Raw genomic sequence first — 9,332 nt, forward strand, 5'->3', positions numbered from 1 at the left:
CACTCACTCACACTCACACACACTCACACACACACACACACACACACACACACACACACACACACACACACACACACACACACACACACACACACACACACCCACACACCCTCACACACACACACACACACACTCTCTCTCACACACACTCTCACACACACACACACTCGCTCGCACTCACACACTCGCGCACGCTCGCTCGCTCGCACACACACACACAGAGAGACATGCGCACACACACGCCCCCACACACACACACACACACACACACACACACACACACACACACACACACACACACACACACACACAGAGTGGACTGTCCAAACACAAATCATTTGTGCCATTACGATCAGCATTTTCCTACAAATATCTGCTACTGTGAGCTGCCTGCAGTTAGTTTTATTTATTATTTATGCCAAAATATAAAAAGGAGGTTCTGTTTTCTGGTTTCTTATGGCTGGAGTGGCAGGTGTTCCTGCTGCTCTCAGTAGGGGGTGCTGTTTTACTGTGCTACATTCTGATGCAGATGTGCAGGAATTGGGGATAAGTGTTCGACTGGCATCCACAGAGCCACCTGTTCATCTCAGATTCTGAACTGGAGGAGGAGATCTTTGACACGGTCAGCCAACACTCTGAACTCTGTCTGTGAGCAAAGGCCCACTGCCATCAAAACAGCAGTTGTGGCCCATTTTAAGCTCAGTTATGAGCACACATGCTAAAACAAGTATGCATACATTATATATTCAAACGTAGCTATAAGGGAGTATCTTCAACTACAGGCATTTTTTGCCCTGCAGCCATGTGAATATAATCAAAATGCACGAAACAAAACAAAATGAAACAAAAATCTAAACTAGACAAAAAACAAACAAACACACAAACAAAACAAACAAAAATTTGTTACATTGGAAACTAATGTTTTTATTTTAAAATAAAACTACTGACTATATAAATTCCTTTGTCGTAATTATGTTTTGACTATATATATAAAAATAATAAATATATATATATTATAATTTTACAAAATTACACCTTGAACTTTATTGGGGCAGAGATGTTTAGCATAATGAAAATTATGAAGCAGCAGAGGGAAAATAGTATTTCTTAAATTTATCTAAATAATTATCACAAAATATATATTAAAGCAGTTAAAAAAAAACTCACTCTTTGTTTAGAATACGTTAGTATTAACATTACTTTTTTTTATGATGGACTTAGTCTTAGTCATAGTCTAAGATTGAAATTGAAAAAGCAACAAAAATGATGATGCCATGGTAAAAGATTTAATATGACCTTCATAAAACAGTAAAAAGTTTTTCAATCAACACCTAGGAAATAAAAGTGCTTGAGGCTGAAGAAACACCCACATATGTACTGCAACAACATTACTAAACATAAACATAGTGACGTAATGAGCAAAGTCTCATCAATCATTTGTCAAAAATAGATAGAAAATAACTATTAAAAAATTGAAAAGGTACTGGTAATTTTCTGCCAGGAGAGTTAAGTTTGCAGACACTTCCTTTAATCTTAAAACACAATGCAATGTGTGCTACAGGTAAAACACCTGTGAGAAAAATCGATATTGAAAATTCCTACATACAGTATTAACACAGTACATTGTGCCCTGTTTTCTTTTAGTGCAGAACAACACACTCACAACGTATGTGGACAATGGACACTAAGCAAAAGAAAAAATAAAGCAAAACAAAAGCGAGTAAGAAAAACATTTGGTGATAAAGCTCTCAGAAAACAAAAATTCAGTTCCACTGTGACAACACTAGATGCTACATGCTTCAACAGAAACGTTAACTAAAAGAACTAGCCAGTGACTTAATAAACACAGAACCAATCCTGTTACAGACCGTTTGTGAGAGAGAGACAGCAAAAGACAGAGAAAGAGAGGAAGAGGGCAGGTCTGGCAGGTGTTTAGTTTGGACTAGGGCTGCTCCACCATTCTCAGCCCTCTGATCCCTGTTATTGGATTTCCTGCACTTGGCCAGCCAGCACTGAGCATCAAGAGTGCGCCACTGCTCTTGGGGAGCGTTTTCACTTCTGTGTGTGTATGTGTGTGTGTGCTCATTTATTTGTGTGGACCGCTCTGCTGTCCACAACTGAGGGCATTCAGTGGACCGCTGCCCTTGCATTCACAAGGAAAACGAAACAAAATCAACAAGCCAAACAGCATGGCAGTGAAAAAGTGGGTTTGTGTTTATATGGGTATATTAGATCACCCGCCAAACTGGCTGAGAGTAGATCTACCAAACCAACAGAGCAGTTGCAATCCCAATGCATTTCATGATACCACATAAATTACTTTTATACAGATGGTGAATGCTAATTTGCATTGTATTCTTGTGTCTGCATGTCAGAATTAAATTCTAATGCAATAAACTAGAATTTTCTTTAAAGGGATAGTTCACCCAAAAATTTAAATTCTGTCATTAATTACTCACCCTCATGTCGTTCCAAAACGATCAGAAAGACCTTTGTAACACAAATGATTATATTTTTGATGAAATCCGAGAGCTTTCTGACCCTCCAGCAACGCAACTGAAATGTTCAATGCATCGAGGTACTCTGGTAAATGGTGGCGGAGACTGACACAGAAGAGAAGAAATTGTTTAATAAATTTTTGTTTTCTTTGCGCACAAAATTATTTTCGTAGCTTCATAAAATTAAGGTTGAACCACTGATGTCACATGGACTATTTTAACAATGTCCTTACTACCTTTCTGGGGCTTGAACGTGTCTGTTGCGTTGCTGTCTATGGAGGGTCAGAAAGCTCTCGGATTTCAGAAGATGAACGAAAGTCTTATGGGTTTGGAACGACATGAGAGTTAGTAATTAATGACAGAATTTTTTTTTTTTTGGGTGAACTATCCCACAGTTTCAAATATAAATTATTATTGTCTACACCCAGATTTGAAATCGGGGGAATTGTGATCTTACTGTTCCACAAAGACCTTTTAAAAGGTTAGTTCACCCAAAAACGAAAATTCTGTAATTAATTACTCACCCTCGTGTTGTTCCAAACCGGTAAGACCTTTGTTCATCTTCGGAACACAAATTAAGATATTTTTGATGAAATCTGAGGGCTCAACTGTGACATAATGACATCAGTGGTTCAACTGTAATGTTACAAAGCTACAAGAATACTTTTTTGCGCAAAGAAAACAAAAATAATGACTTTATTCACACCGGATCTGGGTCAGCGCCAGCGCCACCACACGCTCGCGTCATGGTACTGTTGTGAACGAGCGTCCACAAGTGACGCAGTAGAGACGAAAATATGGAATAAAGTCATTATTTTTGTTTTCTTTGCACAATAAAGTATTCTCGTAGCTTCGTAACATTACAGTTGAACCACTGATGTCACATGGACTACTTTGTCGATCATCTTGGTACTTTTCTGGACCTTGAACGTGGTAGTTACCTTGCTGTCTATGGGAGGGTCAGAGAGCCCTTAAATTTAATAAAAAATATCTTAATTTGTGTTCCGAAGATGAACGAAGGTCTTATGGGTTTGGAACAACACAAGGGTGAGAAATTAATGACGGAATTTTTTTGGGGGGTGAACTATCCCTTTAAAAGGATAGTTTACCCAAAAATGAATGTTTTTGTCCGTACACTATAAAAATGATTTTTTGACAATGTAAATAAAACAGATTATTGGAGTATGTTTTTAGATAAATACTATTTCAGTCTTTCTACTTCAAAATTAATGTTTAATTCAGTCACTTTTTCAGTGCTTTACCTGCTATTTGTCAGATTTACTTGCAATTTCGGAGTGGAATTTTTTACACCAAGTTTTTTGAAGTGTACAATGAAAGTCAATAGGATCCAAAACAACACTGGACCCCATTGACGTTCACTGCATGGACAAACAACAGACATTTTTCAAAATATCTTCTATAGAAAGTCATAAACATTTGGAAGGACTTGAGGGTGAGTATTTTTCATTTTTGAGTGAACTTCCAGTTATTCATGTAAAGCAGTCTTATATCTGACACTTTTCCTTCTCTTGCTTATTTTTCAATGTAATACAAAGGATATTTTAGGGTTACAGACCCAATCAAAGGCTGATGCTTTTCTTATGCATATATGAATGCATTTAGGGAGAGCTCTTGACTCTCATGCAAGTGGTCAGGTGTTCTGCAGTCACATTGCCATTTCTCCCTCGGGCCCCGGGAGAGCCTTCACTTCATTAAAGATGCATCAAAGAAAGTCTAAGGATCTTCCCACCATCTGAGCCCACAGAGGATCCACATTCAGCCAACAACCCAGGCAAAGAGCTTTGCTGTGGACAAAAAATAATAATGATACTTTTGGGAAGATCTGACAAGCCCAACAGCTATTTCCATGTGTAGAAATGCAGTGAAGGCTGCCATGACTTATAATAAGCACTGGAAAAAAAGAGAGAGTTTTAGAAAAGGCTCCCGCTTACTGTACAACTTTTATGCAGTGAAGCCAAAAAATATAAAATTTTTGGGCCCAACTGAGATATTACCGTTCCAGTGTGTTAATCCCCAAATATATACCCTTTAAAGAAAGAAACAGCACAATTTGAATTTGAACATAAAAATAGAAACTTTTGTAATTAAACACCAGTTAGCTTTGGAAAAACTCCGAAACACAAAGAAAAGACAGTTAAGTCTTAAGTATAGTTAAGACAATATGAGTGAATCTAACTGAAAAGCTTGAAAGCAGAAAGTATAAAACATGAATTGGTGAAGCTTAATAAACTATTTTTGTAGAAATGGAAAAGGGAGAGTAATAAGCTCAGTTATGCCTTGGAATCAGGCATGAATATTCAATGGAGGTTGATGTCAAGATTTCCTCAGCAGAGATAAGAGGAATTGGCAGAGAGCGTTTGAGATGAAATGGAGCTGAAGCAGCAGATGTGGGCGTCCACCCATCATTCAATCATCCATCGAGAGGCTCTTTCCCCCTGGGCTAGTGCCAGAGCTACAGTAGGGAGATTGTACTAGATAATGCCAACAGAGGGCACCAGCAGAAAGACAGACAAAGAGATCAATTGTGAATCGAAGGATTTGGCTCAGAGCTCATTGACAGTCAGATACTTTTTGAGGGTGCACCACACATGAAAGTAATTTGAGTGAGAATGTGTCATTTAAAGTCATTTATAATGCAACAAATGATTTCTATTTTCAAACAAATGGTATTCTTTTGAACTTCATGGGGGAAGTCGTGGCCTAATGGTTAGAGAGTCGGACTCATAAGGTTGTGGGTTCGAGTCTCGTACCGGCAGGAATTGTAGGTGGGGGGAGTGAATGTACAGCGCTCTCTCCCACCTTCAATACCACGACTGAGGTGCCCTTGAGCAAGGCACCGAACCCCCAACTGCTCCCTGGGCGCCGCAGCATAAATGGCTGCCCACTGCTCCGGGTGTGTGTTCACGGTTTGTGTGTGTTCACTGCTGTGTGTGCACTTTGGATGGGTAAATGCAGAGCACTAATTCTGAGTATGGGTCACCTCACATGTCACGTCATATTCATCAAAGAATCCTGAAAAAAATGTATCATGGTTGCTACAAAAACATTATCTTAAGATTAGGGCTGAAAACACAACTGTTTTCAACAATTATAATAAGAAATGGTTCTCAATTAAAATAATACACCAACCTGCTTTATAACCTGCAACAAATATGGATTTACAGTAAAATAATGTTATTTAACACAGCGCATAAAATGACTCAGGTTAATTAAATATTGATGTTTGTTTCTGCCACAGGATAAAAATAAAAAAGCAACGGTGACTTTTTATCTCACAATTATGAAATTTTTTCTTGCAATTCTGTGATTTATTGTCTTAGATTTGCAAGACAAACTTAGAATTGATAATAACTCAAACGTGCACTTCTGAGAAGAAAAGCCTGTATTGTGAGATGTAAACTCGCAACTGTGAGAAAAAAAGCAGAATTGTGACATAAAAGTCGCAATTACATTTTAAAATTTTATTCTGTGGCGGTACCAACAGCAACAACAAAATTGAGAGTAGTGACTTTTTTTATCTCACAATGATGACATTTTTCCTTGCAATTCTATGATTTTTTCCCCTTAGATTTGCAAGATAAAATCAGAATTGATATAAACTCAAACTTGTACTTCTGAGAAGAAAAGTCTGTATTGTGAGACGTAAACTCGCAATTGCGAGAAAAAAGGCAGAATTGTGACATAAAAGTCGCAAGTACATTTCTGTCAGGTCCATTATCATCAAAATGACTGACACTTAGCATACAGTTTATTTTGGTTTGGCGGCATGGTTTTGTTCTGGGGAAAAACTCTGTGCCCATCTATGCAGCCTGTCATGAATGAGCAGGGAGAGCAGCAATAATAACCCCCAAGGGTAAACAGAACAAAGCAGATATCATTAATGCACTTAATGATATTTAAGTATAACACATTATTCAAGATAAAAGGTGTCTGATTCAGCGAGGAATATCAGAAAAACTTTTGTGAAAGATAAAAAGAGATAAAAAGTCACAATTACCTTTTTTTTTTTTATTCCGTGGTGGGAACAGGCTTCCATAATTAAAGGTGCAATAGGTGATTGTCTTCAGAAAATGTTTTTGTTATGCTGGTTGAAAGTCTCTTCACATCCCGATAGCAATTATTAAGTTAAGTGGTCTAAATGTATTTATATGTATTTATATATACTTTGGAAAGCTTAGGACCAATAAATGTTCGTCCAACTCGATCCGAGCGTTTTGATTGACTTTCCTACCTGCCTGTCAACATATGTATTTGCATATTTCTGCGCACCCTGTTCGCGCAGACAGGATACGTCATCAGCGCGGTCACGTACGCTATTGCAGACAGAGCGAGAATGGCAGGCAAACATCAACAACCTGATCTTCCTTCCTGGTATTGTAGTACTTTTATTAACTGTACTATAAAGTTTTCTCACCGTTGTCCTAGACTAAAATGTAAGTCTGAGCTGTTTCAACTGAAAGAAACTTGCACTGACTGATCTTAAAATCTATCACTGCATCCTCTAGGGGTCGCTATGGGGAAAGCCTCGTCGTGACCCGTTTCTGAAGCATACATTGAAAAAACACAAACTCGTTGGCCGGCGACAGCCATGACGTCTTTACCGGTGCGACTATAGTATAAATAGGCGCCGGGAGCTACACATCATTCTCTTCTTCGTCTTCACTGACTGTTTTGTTTGAAGCATGCATTTCTGTGGTAAGAGCGATCTCTATTTATCTCATTATGGCGAGCACTAGCAAAGCATTTAAGGATATGTGCATCCGTGTTGACGTTATTTAACATCTGATGACACACACGATCTATGCGTTGTTTGTTTGGGTAAAGAGCACGCACGCGATGTCTCCGAGGGGGCAATCGGCGTGCACTGCGAGCGTTTTTTCCAAGGAAAAAAGTTTCGCTCTCGTTTGTCTCTCTTTTCAAGGAAAGAGGGGCAGCCATCTGCTTCCCGCGATTCAGGATCCGCTGCTGCTGAGGCACGGAAGGGAATGAGCTCGTGGGGATCGCAGGTGGATCTGGCCGATAAGTTTGAGGGGGGGTTTCCCTTTTGCGATCGTCGGCTGTGCACGAGAGTGAGCTGCTGGAGGATGATATTATTTCGTTAATATTGTCTGATTCAGGGGCCATTGCTCTGCTGGGATCAGCCCAGCAAAAGCAGGAAATAGCTGAGGAGAGCAAAGTAGCTGAGGCTGAGCCTTCCCAATCCTCCTGCCCTGTGTATGATGAGTTTTTTGGAAATTATGGATCGCGCCACAGCGAGGGTTTGTTTGCCGTGAAGCGGGTGAAGATAGTGAGGCCGTTTTTCCCCCCTCTCACGCATCCATCGATTCCTGCATACAAGTTATGCCAACATCGAGGCGATGAGCAAAAGTGGTAATGAGAAGATGCCCCTATAGAGAGACGCTAGCCAGCTATCTCTCTATGGGTGAGACGTCCTCTAAGACTCCCCTCCTTGACATCTCGCTTGGATGCCAGGGCATACGCAGCAGCAGCTGATCGGGCTGTCACTTCATTGCACACGATGGTGATGCTCCAAGCGTATCAGGCAGACCGGCTGAAAGACCGGGATAGAAGTCCAGGTCTGAGCCCGAACAACCCAGGGGTCCTAGCCCGTCTCAGTTTTGAGGATCAGAGACTGGCTCAGAAGGCTAGTGTCGCGGCTCGCGCTCCTCCCCTGCCCACGGGTAGGGGTAGGAAGTATCGCGGGTCAAAGGAAGGTGAGTAAAAGACCTAAGGGATGTGATCCAGACAGGGCGTCAGAGCTTTTGTCCGGCTCGGAGTGATACCTCAGTATCTACTCATTTCCTTCGGGGGTCTTACATCTGCCCTTATCTTCACCTTCCTAATTCCCCTGTAACCACCATCTCTCCACCTGACCGAGGTTAGGTGGGAAATTTCCTGCATTATAGTCTCCTATACTTGACCTATTGGGTTTGGTTGGTTCTATGGCTTCATAGGGACAGAGCTCCGATGCGGGAACCATGGTGGGTGAGTACGATCCATGTCTAATATATGTATATATGAATATACAGTATATGTGTATCTAATGAGACTGGTGGTTGTGTGTAAAAATAACCCTTCTGCTAGTTTTCTTTGCAGTGTTTTCCGGGACCTGTGTGTTTCTGTTCCTTTTCTAGGGTAGGTCCTCGATGAGCACCCCCTCTGCTGGGTTCAGAAACCGGGTGCTCGACTTGCAGTGCGTATTTCACTCGTCGATATATGTCCAGACGGTAAGTAAAGCCGGTTTTCGGCTTCATACTTCCTGGATCATGCGGCCATAACACAGGCTTCTGCGGGAGCCTTCGTGTTCATCAGGCCCCCGGCACATCACTGCAAAAATTTCCTGGACGTCCGGGCTGGGGTTACGCTTTCATGCTACCCTGACTGGTCTACCGTATCTGGGTCGCCCTGAGGGGTTTCCCTGATCACCAGGATATCCCCTCTTGCTGAGGCATCGAGCAGGAGGCATAGGTGGCATTACGAGAACCTTCCTGTGTAAATGTTGTCTTGGGCAGTGCTGCCCTCTTCTTTGAGGGTTGTATTTGAGCTTGCCTCTCCTGTTTGGCCCAGTACTTCCGAGTATCTGTAACAGATGCTTGGAAAACTCGAAATAAGTGCAGCACGTTAAGCTTTGCTCACTTTTCTCAAATCCACATAAGTGGTGAGTGTGCACATTATGCTTTGCCCACTTTTCTAAAATCCACATAAGTGGTAAGAGTGCACGTTATGCTTTGCCCACTTTTCTAAAATCCTGTATGGTAAGGGTTACGCGTTATTGACCTCATTCCCTTTTTCTGAGTTGGTTAGACCCCGGTT

At 40.9% G+C, this 9,332-nt stretch overlaps 1 protein-coding gene across 1 annotated transcript in view; it reads right to left on the minus strand.

Moving 5' to 3' along the window:
- Positions 1-9,332, minus strand: part of cntnap2a (contactin associated protein 2a) — a 245,255-nt gene that overhangs the window by 62,043 nt on the left and 173,880 nt on the right. The window lies entirely within an intron of this gene.

The sequence above is a fragment of the Sinocyclocheilus grahami genome, unplaced genomic scaffold (assembly GCF_001515645.1).
Source record: "Sinocyclocheilus grahami isolate Dianchi unplaced genomic scaffold, SAMN03320097.WGS_v1.1 scaffold197.1, whole genome shotgun sequence".
Classification (NCBI taxonomy): domain Eukaryota; kingdom Metazoa; phylum Chordata; class Actinopteri; order Cypriniformes; family Cyprinidae; genus Sinocyclocheilus; species Sinocyclocheilus grahami.